Source organism: Erpetoichthys calabaricus, chromosome 4 (assembly GCF_900747795.2).
Source record: "Erpetoichthys calabaricus chromosome 4, fErpCal1.3, whole genome shotgun sequence".
Lineage (NCBI taxonomy): Eukaryota > Metazoa > Chordata > Cladistia > Polypteriformes > Polypteridae > Erpetoichthys > Erpetoichthys calabaricus.
Genome location: NC_041397.2, coordinates 302,558,055 through 302,584,317, shown reverse-complemented (window position 1 = coordinate 302,584,317; position 26,263 = coordinate 302,558,055).

Below are 26,263 nucleotides of genomic sequence, written 5' to 3'. Positions count from 1 at the left end.
GGTCAGGAGTATCAAAAATACCCGGAGTAACTTGTAACCAGTCTGTTCTTTCAAGGCATTTTTCCACCCATGGTCCTATTTCCCCCCATTTAACAGTGTGTGATTTAGCTAAGGAAAAATATGAGGCACTATTTTTGCCAAGATAATATATGTGCTGTGAGCATGTAAAATGAACAGAAGCAGCTGCCTTTGTGGATGAAATAAAAACACAGTAGATGTGAAGGGTTTCGGGGCAAATACCAGAAGAAAGGAAAGATTCTAGCCAGGTGGTGTCTACTTCTATAGGGAAGTATTGGGCAGTACAGTGTTAAATGTCAGGGGCCTGTAAATTGGGAAAAAACAAGGGGAAAAAGAGTGTAGGGCTTTGAGGAGAATGGTGTGTGGGGAAATATCTAAAGTCCATGCTGCAAAAGAGGGTTTGGGTAAGGGGTAATTTGACACAACAACTTTTGGGGTTGAACAAAGTATGTCCGCCAGGACGTGACTGGACTTGAAGAGGTTTTGATACTTGAAGAAGGTGAGGTTGTCCAGAAGCAGTAAGCACAGTAACAGTTTTGTTCGAGGTAGGGACCTTTGCCAGCAAGCGAGTGGCACCAGTGTCGATTAAGAAAACAGTCTCAGTGCCATCAACGAACAATGTCAGTAAAGGATCAGTCTCTGAATTATGAGTGAGCAAAGGTAGTTGAAAAGAGTGGCTGGAGGTCCCAGCGTTTTCCTATGGCCAGTATTGTTAGTCAAGGGTGTCAGAGGAAACAGGTGGAATAAGAGGAGGTGGGGGTTGTTGCTGTCTGTGAGGGCACTCTCGACGAAAATGTCCAGTTTCACCACAGGCGTAGCAAGAGAAGGAATTAGCATTGGAATTTAAGGGAGAGGGAATAAAAGGATTCTTAGTGTGGTCAACAGGAGGAGCTCTAAAACCACCTCGTCCTCGTGTCCTTCTTTTTCCTCGTCTCCTTCTTTTTCCTCGACCTTGGTCAGGAGCATTCCTGGTATAATAGTTCATCTGTGCTGCCAATAATTTGGCATGAGAGTTCGATTCGGCCTGTTCAGCATGTCCTTTGACTTCATCAAACGTGGCACTTTCCCACTCAATGCAGGAAGTGCAGACCTTGTTTTGTATATCAAAGCGCAAACCGGAAACAAAGGTGGAACTGCAGCTCGGTGCGGTCATCAGCATTTCCCAAGCCCGAGTGATTAGCCATAAGGTCTTGAATCCTATGTGCCCATTCATCAACCGTCTCGTCTTTCTTTTGTTTTGCAGCAGAAATAAGGGACCAGTCCGTTCCTTTTTTATATTTTCTGCAATATTTTGTCTCAACGCCTCCCATTGTGGGTTAAATTCGCCTTCTCCACCTATCCCCCTGTCCTCGAGTTAAAGCTGGGTTCCATACCCATGGAATGTCATTGCGGACACCCCTGCTAACAGTGGCCCATGTGGTCCCAAACTTTCGACGAAGTACCTGGGTCCATTCAGCAGCATTAGGCTTATACATGCTATCTAACTGATCAAGTTGTTCAACAAATTTTAGTCCTCCTACTTCCTTTGGATCTGGAAGTGTATTCACGACATCTTTTAGTTCTTGGATGTCCCAATTCCGATTTATCATAACTGTTGTGGGATTTTGGGGTCCAGCTGGATGGGCAGGGTTATAATGGGGATTGGGAACTTCTATTAAAGGGCAAGTAAGTGAAGGATTAGAGGAGAAAAAAGTTGGAGCTGGTTTGTGAGTGGAGGTTTGACTTCGAGTGCATTTGGAGACGGGGGTTTGTCTAGTACAGGGTGGGTCATCACGATGGGTTGAGGGGTCATAGTGATCTGTGCCTGGGGAATCATCAGGGGAAACTTCTGCTAGTTGTAGTGCAGGGGGGGGCAATCGGAATGGGGAAAAGAGGAGGGGATAATAGAGGTGTCTGAGGTCGGTTCTGAGGAGGGGAAAAAAATAATAGGATAAAGGGAGGGGAAAAAAATAATAGGATAAAGGGGGTACTGCTTCTAAATTTCTATCGATTCGATACGGTCCACTATTATTTACATCTCCTGTCCCCTCTATTGGCCAACGCCCACCACTCTGTCTATTCCGTTTCTTACATGCCTTCTTGAAATCTAAACCTGTCTTCTTTTCTATTAATTTTCTAGGAGACCCATTTTTACGGGGCGTCTGTTGATCCTCCGAAAATAATCCCTCCAGCACTAATGATTTTGATCCCCCTGTGCGGCGATTAACAGGCTTACTGTTATAAATTCCCATTATGTTCCCTTGCCCTCCCGGGTTCTGTATTTAATTTTCCAACTATATACTGATTCGCCTAATCCCTTGTACGTATGAATCAGTAAGGCATTAAGTGTGCCACTCACTAAACCTAAACTGTTCCCTTCTTAGTTCCAAGGGGAGACACCTAACTATCAACTGATCCAGTTCCCAGGAGAACACGGTTTTGTTGCTTCTTCCGTATGTAGATTTATTTATTCCTTCCTAACAGCAATCCTGCAATCTGTGCTCTTTTCGGTTTATATTTCCATACCACCCCGTTACTCGTCCCGTTAGCCTGTCCGCTCACATCCCTGGATTCCAGCTCAGGTGACTTCGTGTCCGATTCGGTTCAGCAGAATACTACATCAATACGTCCAGCCGAGTCTAGGATATGGGTGAGGGCCAGTATCCTTTCGTCAGACCTTTCGTATGCGTCAAACTGCTTGGGTCAAGTCTCCATCACCTTAAGCAACCCGTTGAGATATGAGTATGACTAGACGGTCAACAGGAAACTCGCCCTCCCGTTATTTAGAAAATAAAAAATGTTCGGAAATCCCCCGGTGCTTACCCCAGCCTGGAAGTGTGCAAGCTCTGTCTGGAAATCCGTTCAGTCACCGTGGATTGTAGCAAAGAGGAGACCAGGGGCTCCTCACGCAAGAACTGTTTCAGGACAGGGCAGTCCTAACTTTTGCCGGAGCTGCATGCTCTGCTGCCGGATATCTCAAGTTAACGGCAGTCCGCTGTTAAGACGGATCACTGAAATGGTCTCGCCGGAGGAAGTCGACCGGCCGTCTCTTGCCCCACGTCCGGGCGCCAAAAACTGTGGACACTTTTTGTGACTGAAGACAGAGAAGAAAATTAAAATTAGTCAAAACCTTTTTATTAATACATACCAGGCAAGGGTAAAATGTCAGAGAAACACAGTCCTAGGACACCGCGCTTCATCTGCCTCGAGCGCAGATGTCCTTGTTCTTTTATACCTTTCTAAACTCCTGATCGTTGACCACGTAAGCAAAAAATAGCATCCTGACTCATTGTACTTTTTCCAATTTTTGTAAAGTCATTACCCTAAAGGTATATTTTCTTGTCACACACATCATCAAAAGAACTTCCAGAAAGTATACATGCTTTTTGTCACGTACGCAAAACACAAACAAGTTTCATCATTCTGTCCTATTTTCTATACACACATACATTTTGTTCAATTACATCTTTTTATGTTTTCACATAAGTTAAACATTACCCATGTTAAGCAAATACTGACTAAGTGCTGCTTGGTAGATTTTTTTTTTTTTTTAAAATACCCCATTCCAGAAGGATACCTCTACACATAAACTGATCACACTCTAGCTAATTAAATATCTACCAATTTATGTTTTAAAAAAGTTTAAAAAAAAGAAACTCCCTATTTCCCAGACTCTTATTTTTACTATAAGAGTTTTTTAATTTAAAGAAAAACACAGATTAATTAGAAGTTTTTCTTTTCCCCCACCACAACATTAGAAACAAAAGAAGTACACAAATAAATAAAAGCTAAAACACCAAATAAGCTAAATCAACAACTTTTCAGACCTACAAACATACAAAAAAAACATTCCCCCACACCAGCAGGCCTCTTTTATAGTTGGCCTAATTAGCCAGGTGTTACCCTAATTGGTCAGGTGACACTGATTTCCTGTCACCTGACTTACAATATGTAGTTGCACTTTGTAGTTCAAGTTGAGTATTACAAAGATTAAACAAAAAATATAAATAAAGGAACAAAGACAAAAATATAATGACTAACTATAGCAACCTTTCTAAACTTGTTATTCAGAGATGCGCATGTCTGCAACTTTTTATTCAAACCAGTTTTCAATTTTAATTGGGCTTTAATTTTCTTTTATTGTGTTAATCCAGAAATTCCAGGGTTTACCTGTTTTAAAAATGTTTTACAAATTGTAATTCATTTTTTTAGTTGCCTGTAAAAATTCATGTATTTAATTATGTTTTACTAATTTTAAGATGCTAATTTTGAGTTGTTTCAGTTATTAACATACTAGCAAAATACCCGCGCTTCGCAGCGAGAAGTAGTGTGTTAAAGAGGTTATGAATAAAAAAAGGAAACATTTTAAAAATAACGTAACATGATTGTCAATGTAATTGTGTTGTCATTGTTATAACTGTTGCCTGTCTTTATATATATATATATATATATATATATATATATATATATATATATATATTATATATAATATATACACACACACATAAACATTTATATACATATACATATATATACATATCTACATATACACATCTACATATATATACACACATACATAAACACACACATAAGACTTAGTGAGTGAAACGGGCTTTCATTGACAATCATGTTACGTTATTTTTAAAATGTTTCCTTTTTTTTTCATAACCTCTTTAACACACTACTTCTCCGCTGCGAAGCGCGGGTATTTTGCTAGTATATATATATATATATATATATATACATATACACATACATGCAGTTTTAATAACACAGAAATCAATATAAACATTAACATCATTATCATATGAGAATATGAAGTAATATATAAGAAGCACATTTCATATAAATATAAATTATTAAAACAGTAAAATCTTCTTCTGTAATTTGCTACCGTGGCAATTTGTGTGTCTGTCCAGGATTTTAAATGACCTGTAGCTCGCAAACCGTTGCACCTATACACTTGAAATGTGCTACACATATAGTACGTCACGTCTACTATCCGCTTTATGGGTGATGATTGTTTTAGTCTTTTTATCTTTATTTTATTTTATTGTAGAATCAACTCCTATCTGCGCACACCAGGGCAGCCGTGGGCGGATGGTATGGTGTATTCACTCGATGTTATCGTGCATTGCGCTGTCAGTGGTATTTTGATAAAAGAATTTGAACAACATATAAGAAGTGTATAAATTATTAAACAGTAAAACATTAACATTTACGAAGTAAAGTTACATTAAGTACTACTGCTGTGCCTTCGGGTATACCTCATTTTTTGTTTGCCCATTACATGCTTAAATGTATACATTTTTTGGTGCACCTACCCGAGAACACGCGACATATAACCGAGCGTGGGAGAAGCACGGATTTTAAACACGCGTTGAGTTGATCTGCTGGTCTCCCTCGTGAAATAACTGGTAATGTTTGACTAAAGTCTACAGCGAGTAAAACGACATTACCTCCTATTTTTTTTTTTACGATCTCTGAGATCTTGCTTTTTTCGGGTTCAAGGCTTCATAAGCTCTTTTATGTTGTATGGTGTACTTATCCCAAACCATCATCTTTGAATGTTGCAAGACTTTCGCCTTGTATGTAGATCGGGGTAATTGCATTCATTGCATTCCTAGTCTGAATCACAATGTGATTGTATGGGTGGTTACCTGGCACTGTAGGGCTGCCACCCGTCCTTTAAAATACGGAATCGTGCCGCGTTTGAGAATGAAATTGCGCGTCCCGTTTTGAATCAATACTGGACGGGATTTATCCCGTATTTTTTTTTATCATTTTTTTTTTAAAGCAGCGTCTCATGCAAATCATCCCACACGCATTTTATGAAGATGCCTCCTTTTCCTACTTTTGATTGGGTAATACTTGATGTCATCGTTAGTTTGATTGGTGTTTTTAACTGTCCAGTGAGGAGGGGCGTGTCTTTTAAGTACAGTCTGCAAAGTGTTGGCACTGAGATGTGGCGTCAGCGCCATACTTGAAGCCCCTAACGTTGCGGTCAGCATGTCGGCTAACATCCGCCATGTGCCGTCTTTCAGTTGCGAGAAGCAGATCATAGAATGGTTGAAACTGTTGCCCCTAACGTTGCGCCACGGCGTGTGGTTCGTTTTTACCTTCGTGTGGTCTCATTAAAGAGTTTTATCTCTGCGAATATGTTATTTGCAATCCAGCAGCGGGAGTCGTATTCTATAAGACTTATTTAAACTTACGTTTTACACCGTGGTTTCTTTCCCTTATGAACATGCTTGTATGCTTAACTCGCTACCGGTCTCAATTGTTTAATTAATTTTTGCTTGTTAGGCTGTTCGCGTCGGCTCTTCCTTCCATTTCCCCCCTACTTCGTTCTTTATCTCGCGAATATGTTATTGCAATCCTTAACGGAGCGTTTCAAATAAACTGATTGAAAATAGTTTGCATTTACCTTTTTTAGTAAGAGGCGACTTTAAGCCTGAGAAATCAGCCCGTAAATTGCCACACTTTAATTGGCACATGTGTTAATATGTATGGTTACACAGTATAAAAGACAGTGAACAACGTAAGTTGACCTTTGTTCCCCGCGGTTTGATAAAAGGTGAGCTTTAAGCCTGAGAAAATCACCCCGTAAATGCACACGTTTAATTGCACATGTGTTAATATGTATGCTGCTGTAAATCTCTTCCTTGTTTTTAGTTCACGTGATTACGTAGGAGGCGTGATGACGCGATACGTGACTCCGCCTCCTCCATTACAGTGTATGGACAAAAAATATGTTCCAGTTATGACCATTACGCTTTGAATTTCGAAATGAAACCTGCCTAACTTTTGTAAGTAAGCTGTAAGGAATGAGCCTGCCAAATTTCAGCCTTCCACCTACACGGGAAGTTGGAGAATTAGTGATGAGTCAGTCAGTCAGTCAGTCAGTGAGTGAGTCAGTCAGTGAGGGCTTTGCCTTTTATTATTATAGATTACATTATAATTATGTTACTTGTATTAATTATAACTTTTGTAATTATTATACAAAACTATACCATTTACTATACAATTTTATATTTTACATACAGTATTACACAATGGAAAATTGCAATAAAGTAGAAGTTCCTATTTGGAATTTGTAACCAGTTTTATATTTCTCTTATAGTAATGTTTTTTTTTCTTCTCTCCTTTATTCAATGGTTGCTTCCAGCCAAAGAGCACCCATTGGTGTTTTTTGGACATTTACATTTGAATTTATGAAGAAGTTTTGTATCATTAACCCAATATTTTATTTATTATTCATGTGGCCATTCATTGAGCATCCAGTCCTAATGACTGGAGGCTAACATATCCCACTTTATAAAAAAAGTGATTGGGCTTGATCCTTGTAATTAAAGGGTCATTACCCTTAATGTGCATTACAGTTAAATTAATGGAAGCAATTATAAAAAAGGTGAAGCAGCGAATGACAAATGTTAGCAAAACAGTCATCAACGGTTCATAAGGAAAGTTGTATTTCACTAATTTGCAGCAATTCTACAAGGAAACAAAAAAAAGAATATAAATCAAAGAGGGTGTGTATATGATATGATTCATCTTGATTTCAGAAGGAACCACCCGAAAGGGCTGCTGATCAAACTAAATTCTGGGTGCAAGATGAAGGTGTGGGAGAAAACTGACCTCAAAAACAGGAAGTAAATGATTGTGGTGAGGGAAAAGTTTTCAGAAGTAGGTGATGTGTGTCCCTTCAGGTATCAGCTTTTGGTGCTGGCCAAATGCTTTTAACGGCATAGCAGCAGTATGATAGTGACAGGAATTCTGATATCATAGAATTAGTTTTATTTAATGGAAAAGACAATATTATTAAACTAATAAAGTATTTTAGCAGTAAGAGAACTGACAAGTAGGGGGCAAGATAAAACCAAAAAGTGAAAAATACACAGAAAACACAAAAAAGTTATAACCCTAATTCTTAAGTTTACACCTTAGTTAAATTTAGTTTGACAACAAATTGGTAATTACAGGGAACACTGATAATATATACCCAGAGTTTGAACATTAAAATTAATGAAGTGCAACTAGATTTAAAATAGATAAAACAAATAAATCACTGGATGTTTTTTTTTCACTAATCACAATTGAATAATTATACAATAGATAGCCTTACTGTGCATTTTTCAGAAATTACTGAATGTCAATAAAATTGTCAGGGGCCTTAAAAGCTAACACAATTTGTTTCACGATGCATGGAAAGGTAATCAAATGGAATCTGGTAAACTAGTAAATAAAGAATACCTGACTTAAAAATGTATGACTGGAAAATGAATGGAGTCCTATAATGATTTTCTGGAGCCCCTGCTCAGTCCATATTCAAAGAGGCGTAATTCTGGAGGAGTTGGGGAAGTGGTGGCAAGGCACGTGCGTTACTTTTCACGCTGACCAGGATTTACGTAGCGGAAGAACGTGAATTGACATACGCACAGAGTTTATGCATCTGGATTTTATTGTGCATATGCACATTTCGGCTTTTGTCTGTACACCATCTTTTAGTGTGACTTCTATGCACAGCATTATTGCATGAGCCGCAGGTCTCTAGTCTGTAATTTAAGGAAGACAAAAAATAAAATTATTCTTATTTGTACATTATTTTTTCCAAGATGCACAGTATTAGTAAGCATGAGTACTAATCACAACACAATAAAAATATTTTTAAAAATTACAAAATGAAAACAGAGACAGCAAATTAAGAAAAACAACATAGGGGGCCTGTGACAAATAAACTTTGAACAATATGATTTCATTGTTTAATTTGTTCTTGTAATGTTTTGGTAGTTTTTAAATCATGGCCAAATTTTACAAGTATTTTAATTTATTTCTATTAGCCCTTATATTAACATGCCCTATGGGTGCCACCCTTTTTGTTGCTAGACATTCAATACCTGGTAATATGCATCACATTGTCATCCCTCAGAAGAATGGTTAGGATGCAGCACAATGTTTTTTTAAAAAATTGTTTCAGCAATTTTAGAGAATAGCCAACGAAGGATGCTTTTTGACATTAATTTTGTTTAGCATTTTGCTTTTATTCCAGTTTGTTTTAAAATGTTGTCCTTTACCGTTTCCCAGAGAATTTGACACTCTTTACATCTTCTGATCTTTTATGTGTATTTCGTACTCCTTGACAATTTTACATTCTAGAGGGTCACCATCAAAGGTCCTGTCTTACTTAATGTTGCTTTTAAATTTATGATGATTTAACAAAAAACATTTGATTATAAGGGACCCTGCTGTATCCTTCATATTGTAAAGATTTTGATCTCGGAGACCACACAGGAACATGGAAGAGGCAGGGGGATCTGACCAGAAATGTTCAAATGAAATGTGCAAATGAGTACAAGATTTAGCTTCAGCATTGGCATCACGAAGTGCCTACTAGTCTCAACTTACTTTAAGTATTAAAAAAACAACCATTCAATTGGGTTGTGACACTAAATATAGTTGGATGACAAGACACTATAAAATAAACCAAGGATACTAGAGATCGACTAGGAAATTCAGAGTTTAGAAAGATACAAGGAAATATAAAGTTAAAAGTAAATTTATTAAAAACATGACTCACAAATATTGGTAATTACTCAAGGGGGTGAGGTCAGATAGTTCCAATTTTGATTACAGGATGTAGTCCCTAACTGTAGCATTCATTGTTTCTGTCAGTGTGGGTACAAATTTAAAGACATTCGCTTAATGCTGAATGATGCATTAAGACACCAAGTTTTGATTGATGTTTGTGATATTGGCCGTTGAACTGTACAAGAAAGTACAGAGAAAGCTACAAGAATTATTCCAGGAATACAGGGTATGGAAATTGCAGGGATACGAGAGAAGAAGTTGAATAATTTATATTTTGTAGTTATATCTATGCAAACAAACACCAAAAATAATCATACAACAAAAGACTACCTATTTAAATTAAATAGGTAATGCGGATGATCTTAGTTAATTTTTTTTTTTTTTTGGATTGTGCTCCCCTTGTTCCGGTAGAAAAACAGAACTGATGGAGCTGGGTCTCCTGATCCTGACTGAAAATTTTTTAAACCTAAATTCCAGGTTGTGTATTACTTGTCATCACATAACACAGGCAGTTTTGTAATATATAAATATGTCTGCTGTAGGTGGTATGCTCTTTTTATATAGGGTCAATAGATTGATCTGTTACTGTAAATTAACACTTATTTATACTGAAAATCAGTACTTTGGTACTTTTTTTTAAGTTGCTGGTTTAGTAATCCATTGCTATTAAAATATCTGTTGGTTGTCAGTTTACACAAACTCTGTCACCAGACCACTACATTCTTGTACTACAATTATGAATATTATTAAGCCCATACCTTAGGCATGTCCAGAAGTAACTCTTGACCTATATTTCTACATTTTTCTGTGTGTTTTTATAAATTCTACCTCTGAAAGCAGTCAGTCTAACGTCCTCTTAAATTTCCTCTTTAAGAGAAATAAAATACTATTTACATGTCTCCCTATCTGTTCAGTTCAATTTCAGTTTATTTTTGTCTATCAGTCTTCACTGAATGCAGGCACAGATTGCTGTAAAAATTTCTAAGATTACGACTGGGAAATTAGGGGTACAGGCACTCCAAAATATAAGAAGGAGCAACATTATTTAAGAGCTTTGTATAGCCATTAATACTATTTTAAAGCCAGTTCAAAAGAACACGGGTAACCAGTGCAACGATGCCAAGACTGGCAAGATGTTCATTTTTCTTTTTATGGCTAACTGCAACCGATTGAATGTATTTTTTTTTTATTGCTTACATACTGTACATAAAGAAAGTCATTTATTATTTTTATAGTCTAATACTTTTCCTTGTGTTAATTTATTACTTGCTGTATCTGTGACATTTTAATGCTTCATGTTTAACATTAAGATCTTAAAACAATATTGAAAATGTTGTTTGATGAAGTTTGTCTGTATCTTTGCTTATTTGTCTTCAAGATTTGAACAGATTTCTTCCCATGTAGTATCACAAAAAATAACTTGCTATCTTTAGTACTTGGTTTTTTAAGAACACACCGAATGCATACACTGTAAGATCTTTGACACCATTACAAAACTATGTAAAAACTTTCTTCCATGTTGAAAATAAAAGAAAATGAAAGTAGTTTTTAATTATTTGGGAATACTTATCAATTAATTCAATGCATTTATTTTTAGTAGAATTGACTACTGCAAGTGCGTTATTCAATAGTTGTTCATATTGTTTTTTACACACCATTCACCATCATTTCAAATGCTGTTCCAAGAATCATTACAGGATCTACAGTGTATGATCACATAACCCTGTCCTGATTTCCTTACACTGGCACCCAGTTAAAGGAATACTCTAAATAACATCTTTTCCTGTTCACATTTTAATGCTGGGATTTCAGGAAGTAATTTACTAATATTTAGTAAAAAACACCACACTTTTTTGCAAGTTTTTGACCAAGTGAGTGAATACCATACCTGTGGATTATGTGATACGAGTTACATGAGAATGATTTTTTCTTTTTTTCCGTGAAATTTTCTCACATCATTTGCTATTGTCCAGAATTAGTTACTGCAAGGTCCAATTGAGTTTGTATCTTCAGTGTGTAATTTCACCATGAAAACATTTTTTTTGGCCACCACTCACAACAACATGAGGTAACATTAAAAAAATATGTAATTTCTGGGTGTAATATTTCTTTAGAGCTTAGGGTTGATTTTCAAAAATCCCACCCTTTAATGCATAAAGCTTTAAATGGGTCAAGGTCTGCTTACTTATCTGAACTTATCATTACTTCCAAACCAGAGTGCACATAAAATTCACAAGATTCTGACCTACTTAATTCCAAAGATCAATAAAACAACAGCAGGGCATCAAGCTTATAGTTATGGGACCTGAAGCTGTGGAATGGTCTGCCATGTTATTATAAGAGGATGCTCCTTTGGGTCTCAGGCTGAAGACTCACGACTTTAGCTGGGTATACCCTGACTAGAACTGCTGATTAGCTGCAGGTACTGCAGCTAGCAGTTTGCTAGTCATCTGTATAATAATATAAATAGATAAATAATTGTGAAATATTACTAACCTCTTCTTCTCTGTTTCTTTTCTCCGTGACATGCTGTGGAATTAGGTTGCACTGCTCTAGATGTCAAGTTGTTTTGCTGCCCCTAAAAAAGACACCTAGAAACTGGGAACATTGAAATCAACGGATGGAAAGATTCAGTCCTCCACATTAGACATCCCAGCACAGAATTACCAGGAATTTCTTAATGGCCAAGGACTGTTATCTTACTTGTGTTTTTACTTTGTCTGTTCTGGTCATGGAGGGGCCCCAGAGATGCTGTTGAATGTTTTTGCTTGCCTTTTCTTTCACTGTCATTTTGCCATAGTTGAACAGTAATGTTTAAATGGACATATACTGTTATGTTCCAATTAATGGTAACGAGTTTAAATCTGTATTGTCTTCCTGTGTGTTAGACAGATTTATGTCTGTATGCATATGCTTTACATCATTAGTTTTGTAATGATATTTTACCTTTGAACTTGTCTCTGCAATTTTGAGCCTGCACTCAGTGAGGCGCATTACACAAAAAATAAAAGTGGTTGCTTTTGCATTTTTCCTTTGATTTCTAATCCCTTTTTGTTTTCTTAATGTTGACATAAATGGATGTATCTGTTAGGGTTATTATTATTTGTTTGATTGAGTAGTGTGCCCCTGTAATGTTCTGCTTTCAAAAATAAACAATGAGTTTTAATAAATGTGCATTCAGTTAGAGTAGAAAGGTTCATATAATATTTGATGCATAGGCTGGGCAAGCTCATGGTCAAAGGTAGATATCCGTGATACATTTCCCAAGTGTCATTATTTCCTACAGTTTTTCACATTAAGCAGTAATAACTTCTCTGATGAGGCTTCAAAATTCCCAATAGGCATGAAAAAGAAAATAAATTGCACTCCAAGGTATCACAACACAGACCATTTATTGGTAAGTGTCTCTGTACTCCTAAAAGTACAGTTTAATTGACTCAAGGCCACCATGAAAAACAAAATAAGTCAACAAATATTCTACTAGTGTAATATGTTTGAGTGTACACAGATATAATTATTAAGGCTGCAAATTATAAATCAGTATATTGCTTAGTTATTAGCTAAACAAATGGCATGGGTTGGATTGAAAGGTCTCCTCCACATTTTTTATTTTCTTATGTTCTTATATTGCAATAATTTTTTTTTTTTTTTTTTTAAATTTGTAAATGAGCAAATGTTAACCTTATATATTGTGTAAGGCTTACCTGACTTAAAACAGTGAGCAATATATAACTAACTGTATTTGTTTAGATTTCAAATGCATTTGTAAGCCTAACTTATCATTTAAATACTTAAATAGCGTATTGAGTTCTTTAGTGTAATTTAGATTCAGTGAATATATAACACCTAGTAATATGCAGATGCTTTTGCAAAGTTACTAAGAATATTTACATCTTCAGTTCCCTCAAGAATCACACAAAAAATCTGCTAGTTTCTGTATTAGGAGCACCTTCATGATTTACCAAATATTTTGAGAGCATATGGACAGCCTCAGTACTATCAGCTTCATCATCCTAAAGTAAGAAGAAAAGTGCCAAGATTAATATCAATAACAAATATATCTACAATTAAAAGGAATACTCTACCGAAAAATAACGCTTAAACCATGTTCCTTTCCCCACATTGGTAGAGCTTGTTGAAAAGAATTTTAGTTTCAGGTTTTTAAGCAAACTAATACAGATCCTAATGCACTGGCAATTCAATAAGGAATTATCCTGAAATAGTGCCAAACAATATCAAAATGTTCGTGAAAAAATCTCAGATTACTAATGTTGCATAATCTAGATGGGTGACATACAGTCAAGTGTTTCAAGAAGTTTTGTTTCCTTAACTGGTTCTAGATGGCATCTCCCAAAAAATTACATCAATTGGTTCTCTTTCAAACACATCATAGACAAATGCCTATTCTAGATTTGGCTAGGCCATTTCTTTTTTTCAATGTTTTATGCAAGATCTTCCAGATGTGTTATTTTTGAGATCCAACAGGATGAGATACTCTCAAAGGCAGAGGATCATTAAAATAATATAAACTACTGAATATAGTGTTACTAACATAGTAATATGTATTGCTGATATAAAATGTTTTATATATTTTATTTAGTTTTCTCAGAGTTGTCATTGTACAGATTCTGGCATTTTTAAATTCCACCTCGGGGTCAATGCAATATTGAGAAATAGACTTTTATCTCAACATACACATAGAAGAACATAAATTCAAAGCTGATCCACTTACCACATACTCTTTGAGAAGTTACACATTCTCACCAAGGTACTTTATCAAACAGTGGAGAACAAGCTCTCTTTGCTTTTGGGCATTGTTCTCCTTTTTAAAACAGCATTAGGAGGCATTGTGAAAAAGTAACCAAAACCCATCATTTAATATACATCTTGAAAAAATGTACAAATTTTCTTACCCCAAGTAAAACATCTAGCATACTCTGGATTTCTTTTTGTACAACACAACCCCCACCCCCACCCCCACCCCTTCCCCTTCCCCTTCCCCTTCCCCTATTCTGGGAAATGCTTAGCAGCCATGGTGTGAATTTATTCTGGAAAGACATGAACTTTGCAACCAGGTGGATTGTTGTGATTCTTAAGAATTCTTAGCTGATTTATACATTTAGAGCACAAACCATAAAGTGAACCTAATTACACAAACAACTCGTAAATGATCACAAACATGTCTTTTGTTAAAGTCAACTTTAAAGCTGTAAAACTACACCATATTACACTGAAGAAAAAAGAAACTAAAACAACTCAAAATAATTTAGAAGATATATTACTTTAATATTTTTTCAGTACCTGAATGGCATTGAAGAGAGCTGGCTATCTTGCTTTAAAATCTTCAATCCTTGTCAATTGCTCACAATTATCCTGCCTTCTGAGAGAAAAAGTTTGGCCATTTTTTGGCTGATAATACTGTGGTTATCTTTCTTCTTCATCTCACTCAAAAGTTCCTCTTTCTTTTCCATCCCTGCATCATCAACCAAAAAGGTTTCCCCCATCATTATCATTTTCAAAATAATACAGTCCCCTGTTCTACTGTGTTTGTGGACTCATGATGCCTCTTAATAACTTCATCCTTGAAATCACTAATACTGTGTGGGTTATATTTTATACTTCTGTGTGATGCAAATGTCACAAAATTGCATTCCACTAAACACACACAAAATAGTTTTTTGATTCTTGAGATTTTGGACCAACATGAACAAAATGTTCTGACTCAGAAGAGGAACTGCTTTCAGTACAGATTTGACATGTCTGTAGTATTAGGGTATTGTAATGTTTTAGCAATTATGGATGTAGAGTTGGGCATATGAAATTTACAACTTCTACAGAACTCAATGTGTCTTCTAATGAATTATATCTTGAGATGTGTGTCTGGAGTGCATTTACAGAACATTGAACGAACATGAGCAATTTGGATATAAACATAGTTGTGAATGTGCAAAATAGCTATGAAAGGGTTGGTAGTGCTTAAGTAGATCTGCCTTTGAAAAGCAGAGTAACTGCAGCATTTACAATTCCACCTCATTTCACATCGACAAGAAATACAAATAGTGGCAAATAATGTATTGTTAATTATTAAAAGTAAATGTTGTTTTAAACAGGAACTAGCATCAAGTGCAACTATGGTTTACTGGTGATTACCTGTCAAATTTAAAAGCATATTTTACAGTATTAAGCATGACTATAATTTGTGTACAAATAGTAAACAAATAAAATTAATTTTATGTGATTTCCAAATAATTTAGTTTCTCTTTACAATAATGCTATTATTACATAACTCACTGATACAGTAGATCTGCTTTATAAGCTAGTATACAAGTTATCTGTTAATACAGGCTTCCAGCTGCAATCTACATGAAATAGCATATTAAGGGAATATCATAAAAATGCTAATGGGAAATAATTTATACCTCTTACAAATAACCATGTTTACACGTGCAAGTCAGTAAAATATACTGAAGAATTCTTAATAACGCAGACATGTAATGCTTCTTTAAATCATCCATTTTCTTCCTTGTGATTACATTTTTCAGCATCGAAAGTTAGCTATTCTGAAACTATTTTTTTTATCAAGAACTACTTTTATTTTTTATTTTATGTTGAAACTGGCTATGCTGTATGCACACAGGTATTTTGAAAAGTACGCCAAATGTAAGATCTTCATTAAAGATTTTTAAATGTTTATGAGCAACTGCACAACTCTGTGAATTTTGCAGATTTAATTTAATTAATTGTTCTAGTTTATGATCTAGTTTATAAATTGAGGTGCAAATTGTGCAAACATCGATTATCGCAAAATAAGAAAGTACTTGTAAAATGATGTTTGGCATGGAGGAATAGACATTTCCACTTTATTCTCATAGTTTACTTCATAATTAAAGTAGAATGTCGTAAACTAAACTTTTTCCTAAAATTAATGTTTAATCAATTACTTAATTTACCCCGTCATAAATTAATACAGCACATTAAATGCTTTGTGTTACGTTCCCCGACCCAGTGGTTAATCACTACGCTTCTTAAACTGACTTCCTCCGCACTAAGAGAAGACAGCGATCACCATACAGAATCCATTCGCTTCATGATATTCCTGCTTTCTGAAAATTTAGAATGCTAAGATAAATACTTGATGTCATTTTCATGGTGAAATGCATTAAAGCAGGTATTACACATTCACGGTAGTGAGGCGGTAGTGCTGCTCCCTCGCAGTAAGGGGTCCCCAGGTGTATGTTCAGTGTAGAGAACTTTATGGCAGGTGAGACGAGGCTCCAAAAAACTGGATGCATGAATAGCTATCGCACAGGTTTAACTTAAATATTGTGTAAATGTTGGGTTTGTGATCTGCTGGTCAGAGACACGAACACAGAATTCAATGCATGTTCTTCTGAGCGGGTTATCTTTATTGCATGCATGCTGTCTCTATCTGACGTCGGCTACCAAAACCCCAGTTCCTATCCTTCCTTTTTCTTTCACCACATAACCAATCACCTCACGATAAACGTCTTTGTGAAATTAAAACTAGTTATAAACTTAGCCCACAGTGTGTTCAGAACTTTAAAAACATCTTCGTTATACATGTTTAATTATGCCATCCATTCATAGTTGCGCCCATCTCTGAACGAGTCGCCAGCACATCGCAGGATGAATACAAGCAAAACATACACTAGCAGGGTCAATATAGCACAACAAAAACCCCACATCCTACGTGACTTTGAAAGGAAACTGAAGCATGCAGAGTAAACCCACCAGAAAAACATGCAAGTGCAAGGCAGGCACGTCGCCGTGCCCCCATATGATTAATGCATGCTTTAATGCATTTCACCATGAAAATTATATTAAGTATTTGGCATTCTAAATGTTCAGAGAGCAGGAAGATCATGAAGTGAGTGTATTCTGTACGGTGATCGCTGCCGGCTCCTCCTCTTAGTGCAAGAAGCAGTCAGTTTAAGAATCACTTAACACAAAGCTTTTAATGTGCTATATAACTTATGACGGGGTTTAAGAAAATCTAGTAAATTAAATATTCATTTTACGATTAAGTTTAGTTTACGATGTTCTACTTTAATGACAAATTACGAGAATAAAGTCAACATGTTGACTTTAATCTTGACATAAACGTCGAGAATAAAGTCAACATGTTGACTTTATTCTCGTAATAAGCGTCAAGATTAAAGTGAAAATGTCGAGAATAAAGTCAACATGTCGTCACACTATTACACAGTACCCAGGTACATTACACTGTATTGAAAACAAATAAAACAAGTACAACTTGGCTTGCAGTATTATCCAGTAGTATAGAAACAGTGTTTACACATCTGACCTTTTAAAACTAAAGTATCTCCAGGCGACGGACGTGACTCCTTTTTTTCGGCAAAAGTTCTTCTGTTCATCATGTTCAACTTTACTTTTAGTTCAGTTTCGGAATGCTCTCTGTCCATTTTCACCGCCTGACATACCTATGCTACCGTCCACTATTTGGTGGTGTAGCAGTGAAAAAGAGCCCTAGTGCAACAAAACTGTGTTTAGCGGTGTAGCAGTGAAAAAGGTCTCCACTTGAACAGTTTCCCGCTGCGCCACGTTCCGAACATCGTTTTAGGCAATTTAAACCGGTGTTGCAGTATAAGAAAAATCCATATCATAAAAAAAATAAAAAGTGGTTTTCGGTATGAACCGGTATACCGCCCAGCAGTAATATACAGTACTAAACTCAGTAGCACAATTTTGAGAGCAGTAGGGTAAAATGTAAAAAGTAAAGTGCATTGCGTAGTCCAATCACAGATTAAACTGTTTAACATAAAGCAAAAACTTTATTAAAATATTGTACCTGCATTGTTATTATCCAAGAAACACTGGGTGTAAGGCAAGAAGACAATGTACCAGTGTGATGCTCCTCTGTAGAGCTCTATCGCCCAGCCAAGAAGAAAGGAATCCAGTAACAGAAACAAATTAATAAAGTGCTGGTCCAGTCTTAATCCAGCTATTTTCTATAGAAATTTTGAAACAATACGATCGGGTGGAACAGTGGCCAGTGTCCATTTGTCAAATCATCTGGGGCTCAGGTCGAGAATATAAAAAGAGGATGAATGTTACTTACTTTAGAACAAATGATGGACTAAATGTATTTGTAAGACACAAAAAATCTAAAATTTTACTTGTTTTCAGATTTGTGGTGGTCGATGATGATGGTTGTGGCAGATTAATGATACCGTAGCATTTTGCCAAAGGACAACAGAAGCATACTTGTGCATATACATAAGTACTGTTTAAACTGCAGGAAAAAACAAATCAGCTAATATTTGTACATTTACCATAACCTAAATACTACTTTATACAACCAATACAGTAAGATAAATATAAAATATGCCTATAATAGTTGAATTATTGGTCCTGTGTCAGTTATTTAATCAATTATCAATCCATCAGCATTACATCTTAGCATTTTCGTGGTTATGATCGTGTCTGTGGTTATTATTCCTGTCAGTTTAATATCTGGTAAACTTCCCCATCTGGGGTTGTCTGTAGTATATTGAACAGATTTTTGGGAACAGTGGCCAAGACTGGTGAGATTCTCTCCATTGGGCCAAGGTATGATCCTGGTATTGCAGAGCTTCTGGGAATAGTTCTAAACAAATATGTCCCACTGCCCCATTAACCAATTACGAGGTAGGCAAAAAGATAGGTGAAACACGTGTTAATGTGTTCTATGAAGCCAAGGTATCTGGAAGACAAGGTGTTTCATGCCTTCCTGCCTATCAATTATATGTGTAGCAGTTAAGGCTTTGGCCTTCAAAGCCTAAGGTTGTGAGTTCAAATCCTGTTACTGGCATTGTCTGACCATGAGCAAATTCCTTGACCTGTCTGTGCTCTAATTGCAAAACTAAAAGAAATGTAACCAGTTATATCATAAATTCTGTAAGATGCCTTGAATAAAGGTGTCAGCCAAATAAGTAAATGTAAAACACAAAAGAACAAATTTGCAGTAATAAGGCAACTTAATCATGTTATTTATTACTTTTATAAAATCTGTATTAGGACAGAATCAAACACTAAGAATGCCACTAAATGACCATAGAAGGACAGAAATTGAATTCTAAAAATTTGAGAAAGTTTAATAGTAGTAAATACTAGTGATGACTTGCATGTCAGAAAACAAATCTAAAAGACCTAATCTAGATTTTAGGGTAAAAAAGTACAATTGTGATGAGTTAGATGAGTACCTAAATAATTCATACTAGTGCAGTGCTACACTGAAACTCCATGGAAGACTGAATGGAAACACCACATTGCCACTGACGGATGCTATTGACACACTTTATAAATATCTGTGATTACATTTTTTAGTACAACCTCTAAATACGTTATTTTAATCCAGCTAATTTGGCTGTGCTTCACACATTAATGAAGTGTTGCTAAAAGGATCCAAGACTATTAATAGCAGTAGCGAATCAGAGAGGCTTGATCATTTAATATGTTGTTTCTTCATTATGATCTTTATTCACACAAACCAGTAGGGGTGCCACCCATTCCTTATAATACGGAATTGTCCTATACCGGGGCATAAAATGCTGTGTATCGTAATTGAATAAGAGAAAAGCGGTACAACACCCTAGTAATTGAATCAGTAAGGGGCAAAATTCACATCCTATTTTCATACACATCATTTCATATACAGTATGCACTAGCTCTTCAAAGGGTGGAAAATAAGATGTGAACAACAAAAATCAAACTAGTTATACAAGCATACAAAAGTGAATTTTTATTTTCATGTTGTACTAAATTTGCAGCAGGCAAGCACTGCATGCTGAGTAAGACTGTATGTCAGTGTTATTCTTTTCATTATCCTGCATTTACACATTGATGATTAAAAAGACAACAAAAAACAGTCATATCAAACAGTATAGCAATACACACAGTGTAAACATTGCTGTGTTGATTTCTGCTAATCCAAGTCATACTATAAAAGAGGCTGTTGACGTACAGGTCTGAGATGGAGATAGAAGGTCAGTGGGTCAGCCCTGTCCTTGACAATGAATGTGCTTACCATTGAGCTTTTTTGTTTGCCCATGGGGATATGTGACCTGAAACAGCATAGTGCAGGTGCTACCCATGTCTGCAGATAACTGAGTGGATTCACTCAATTCCATTTACCTCACTCTGACCTCTTCCCAAAGCAGACATGGATTCTTTTAGTGGTTTAATTAATTTTCTGTTACCTACTGTAGACAATATAATAGCCTATATTAGCTGACATTATACTGTAAGCAATAAAACTAGGCAACAATCAGTTCAAATTACTCATGATAGTATTTCCATCCATTTGAGCTGAAGGTTAAGATAATTAGGCTTACTTTTTTAAATTCATAAATGATACTGTACATTCTTTGTCAATGAGAGAGAGAGGTTAGGAGCATGTGATGATTACAACATGGCGCCGAACTCACCACACGGAGAACCACCTGGATTGAGATCTGGGTGCAGCCATACAACGAGTGAGACCTTTGCACCACACTGAACAGTGTGAGTTTAGGTACAATTTAAAACAACCCTTTCAGATACTACTTAGTGTTTTTTCAGTTATACCATTTGTTATTTAAAAAGCTAATCTTTACACATTTTCAATCTAATTAAGGACAGTTAATGTGTGTCACATAGCTAAACACAACCTGAGTTAAACGAGTGCTGATTGTGCACAAAAGCTGAACCATGATTTTATATTTCTGTTTTTTAATATTTAATTGTTTGTATAATTGTAAGTGCTTTTGGTGTGATGTCTTACAACACAATTGGGTGGTTGGTGGATGCTGAGCATTCTTTTTGTTGCAAAAATGATTCAATAACCTAACTAGAATAATTTAATATGCATAGGTAAGCAATTATTTTGTGTCATAAATGAATCACATAGTTATTTCTGCTTTATAGAAAATTATTAGTGTTTATAAAGATGGTTAATATTAATTGTGTGATTAACTGTGACTAAATTCTTAAATAGTAGCCCTAAATTAAAATGAATTTCCTGACTGAGAATTGTAGATATTGTTTTGAAAGAGCACTGAGTACTTTGAATGTTTGGAAAAATAAATGTCTCACATACTTAACTTTTACTTTACAGCAGATGGCAACACATAGAAGCCACTGATAGAAATACATAACATTTTCATCATTAACACACATTTGTGAACCTCCTCAGTAAAAAATAAACAGATATATCTGACAGAAGAAGAATATATCTGAAGAGAGTTCTGTTTATTTAATGCCTTTAGTTAAAAATAATGTAGTGTATTCTGACAATAGCCGCACTCCAATCAATGTGACTATACTATAAAAGATTAAGAGTTTAGATAGACAGGTGTGTTACACAAGACATGTGGTCTAACTAATGTTGATTTTATTTTTCATATTCAATATCGAATAGTTTTGTATAATTAAATTAATATTTTACTGTCTTTCTAAAATGTGCAAATAAGTAAGTGTCAGTTTCAGTGGCAGCTAAATATGTGTGCAATTTTGTTTTCACATCAGGAAAAATATGAAACAGAATTAATTAATTTCAAACTAGAACTGTCAGGCCAAATTCATGAGTGACATTTCAGTCAGCCGAAATAAACTTAGAGCTTCCTATTAGTGAAGGATACACATAAACTTGGGTTCAGCTTTTACTTTAAAATTGTAAGGTTTCAAAAATAGTGACATTTAAAAAAAATCCAAAAATGAATTTCTCAAGGTGAATGGTACTGTAAATTCAGGTAATATTGAATGAGATACACAACTATTTAAAACCGTCCACTGGAAATTGGTAGAAAACATAAAAATATGAACTGACGTGCTATTCTGGTCTGAATAGTATGTTTTCATCGTGTTTTTGACTTATCTTATTATGTTGTTAGTGATTAATCTAATTTATAATTTGTAATGATAGATACCCCTAAAATGTATCATCTGAAGTCTCTACTAAATATGTAATAGCAAAAGAACAAAACAAACCTTCAATTTGAGATGTAAATGCTAATGTTGGAAGCAGTAATAACAAAAAATATGAATTCCAAACTAGTTTCAGTAAGTAGCTGTCAATTACTTATAAAGCATTTACTGACTGACAATTAAATTCTAACTCCAAATGTTTAAAGGTTTTACATTTTGTGATTAAAGCTGTTCAATATTCATTTATTGTAACAAAAATAAAATCCAACCATCAGTTTTTTACTACTCATTTTTACTACACGATAGCACTGCACATTTTGTTTAGGAGGACAGAAAAATAAAGACGAGCTTTCCTATTTCCTTAGTTTACAACAGAAATCATTGAAAAGCACAAATTGAAGATAATTTTAATGATAAATTAAGTAAACATGAAGCAAGAAACTATTATGAAAGAAAATGGAAAAGAAAAACATTTCCTTCATGGGGAACACTTTAATGTAAGAAGGGATGCAAATTCTATCCTGTTAAAAAACAAAATACAATACATGGTGGAAATCGCCAACATGCTATGCTCTAGGGGCTACTCATGATCAAAGAACAGGAACAGATCATCTGGTCATGTATGATGCAGTGCACCTTAATGCTACCGTAGGCCATCTGCTGTTTGCTGTTCTGCTGATGGATTATTAAAAGAGAAGGATCAGGAGGTGCTATTTAAGGCAATCCTGGCGTGAGAGTATCATTAATGCTGTTCAATGATTGAAACATCCAGGGGGAATCAATATTTTTAACCACAAGTGAAAAAGTCGTTTATAGGCTATCCAATGACAAAATAAAATCTATCTGATTATGAAATGTAAATGAATTTGTCCATTTGAACCTAGTAGGCTGAGTACTAGCTAACCAAAATAATCCTGGACAGTATCAAAAAGTGCTAATCACTGAGGAAAGCTTTTCTTCTGCTCACATGAGTCTTGCTTTAAATATGGGAGGGTAGTTACTGGTCAATACTTTCAGAGTGAATGGATTCTTTTGCTGAATGGTATGTGTGAAATGGAAACGGGCATTACAGCTGTAGTCTGTTTCAGCATCCTTAGCTAGAACATTGGAGAAGTACAAGTCTCCATTCAGCCCCATCGAGACTCGTCGATCCTGAGTGATGGGTAACATGGCTGTGGGGAGTAAATGAAAATGCAAAGAAAATTAATTGCTCTTATTAATGAAAAACATTTTTATACACTCATTACAAAAATACCATATGCAGTATATTATGACATACTCTGTTCAGGCTAATCAAATCAGCAAGGCTATCCACATCAACAATGAGTCCTTTACATTATGAACAATCCCATACTTCAGCTAAATATATTGTGACGTGAAGAGTTTACATGGTTCAGCACTAATGTGATTTTTTTCTAGGTATTCAGTGAATATGTCTTACCACTATTCATCCAAAAGATGTGAGGTGGTGGGAGGCCAGGTGGTGGATTACATGGCAGAATGGCATGTCCTGGATATTGGACTTTCTAATGGATAGGCCACAGTACGTACGGGTAGGAAAGAATAAATCAGATACCATCTCCTTGAGCACAGGTTCTCCACAGGGGTGTGTTCTAAGTCCCCTCCTCTTCACGCTCATGACCCACGATTGTTGTGCCAAGTTCAGCACAAACCAAATTATTAAGTATGCGGACGACACAACAGTGGTGGGTCTCATTCGAGGTGACAGGGAGGGGGATTACAGAGAGGAGGTGAAGTCATTTGTGGAATGGTGTGATAAAAACAATCTGATACTGAATGTCGAAAAAACAAAAGAACTGGTGATCGACTTCAGGAAGAAACAGCTGATACACATCCCGGTCTACATTTAAGAACACTGCTGTGGAAATTGTGCAGTCTACTAAGTTCCTGGGAGTTAATGTGACGAACAACCTCACCTGGTCCCTGCACACCTCCTCCGTCATCAAGAAAGCTCTTGATCTGACCAGCGCTTGATCTTTCTGCGGAGGCTAAAGAGGGCACATCTCAGTAAGTCAGTCCTCACCACTTTTTACAGAGGGACCATAGAGAGCGTGCTAACCAGCAGCAGCTCTCTGTGGCAGGAGAGCTGCAGCGCTTCGGACTGGAAAGCACTGAGGAAAGTGGTGAGGGCTGCGGAGAGGATCATTGGAGCCCCGTTGCCAAATGTACAAGATTTGGCAAAACAACGCTGTCTGGCCAGAGCTGTGCGGATTTCTAGAGACCCTACTTATCCTGCCTCTGAACTTTTTTCCCTCATGCCCTCAAGCAGAAGGTACCGCAGCCTGAAATGTAGAACTGCCAGGTTTAAAAACAGTTTTTTTCCTACTGCCGTTCGTCTTTTAAATGAAGCATTTTAGTATTTTATTGTAGGCTGATTTTAACTATGTGTTTTTATTAATGTCTTGTGCATCGTATTTTCGTTCTGCAGCACATCTTGGATGTTCTGCTGAATGACAAATAAAATTGAATTGATTGATTGATTGATTGATTGAGAGACTTCATTGACAACTACTGGCTACTAGGTACTCTTTGGGCCAAAGTGGTGATTCTAATAAGACAAAAACACATACAGAAGAGGGTTAAACAATCCCCAGCAATGTGTAGTACATTACATGATAGCACATGGTTAAGTATTCACTTTGTGCATTTGAATTGACAACCCACCTCACCCCATCATTCATTGATCAAGAGTCCTGTCTTCAATTCAATAAACCTTTCCTATTTACATTCTATGCTGATTTTCAATAAGTATTAATAACATTTTAGTAAAAAAGTGCATGCTTTTTGCATGTCTTGAACATATAACTAGATAACAGGCTTATGTAAAATGGGTAACATGAGATTTTTTTAACTTCTCCATGGACACTTGTAACATTGTTTACTGTTGAACAGCACAGGTCGCTACCATGTTCCATTATATGATAAATTTCTTTCTCTTGATCTGCTGAAATGCATGAAATTAATTTTTTTTTAGCCATCAATACAACCTACGTGAATTAAGTAACATATTAGAACAAAAAAAAACTTTTTTGGGTGGAGTTTTCCACTAAATGAACCTGTTTTAATTCACAAGTTAGTAATTAATAAAACTGATCAGAAAACAGTAAAGGACATACAAGATCTAATAAAACAGATATGGCACCAAAATACAAAAGGGTAAAATACAAACAGTCTAAAACATGTAATCATGTAAAAGAAAAAGGTCATGAAATTGGAAGGCTAAACGAAAACAAAAACACAGGACAAAAATCTGTAAATTTAAATTATAAAGTAAAAAGGTTAATATTATGTGTCCAGGGCAAATGAGATTTGGAGTAACCAGGAGAAGAACATGAAAGCAGAAATGGGCTGAAACAGAACAGTGAAGAAAATTCTGTGTTATGGCCAAAAAACAAAAAAGAGAGGGGTACTAAGTCAAGGACAAAAGCAAAAAAATTAAGCACAGGCATTTTTCAGCAAGCAATTTGTTATTTTTATGTGCCGCTCAGTTTTGGAAAGATTACCCAGAAGACCTTTTGTATCTGGTACATCACAGTACTCAGGTTGCGACCTCCAACAACACACCCGTTGCTATCACTGTATGTTCTAACAACAGGTGCCCAAAAAGCACAGTGAACATGCGCAACAGCTTTTAAAAAACTAATTCTTAGCAGTCAAAAAACACAAAATATAGAAACATACCAAAACTCTTAAAGGTGCAAGGGAATTTGTACATGGTGGATGTTGCAAAGAC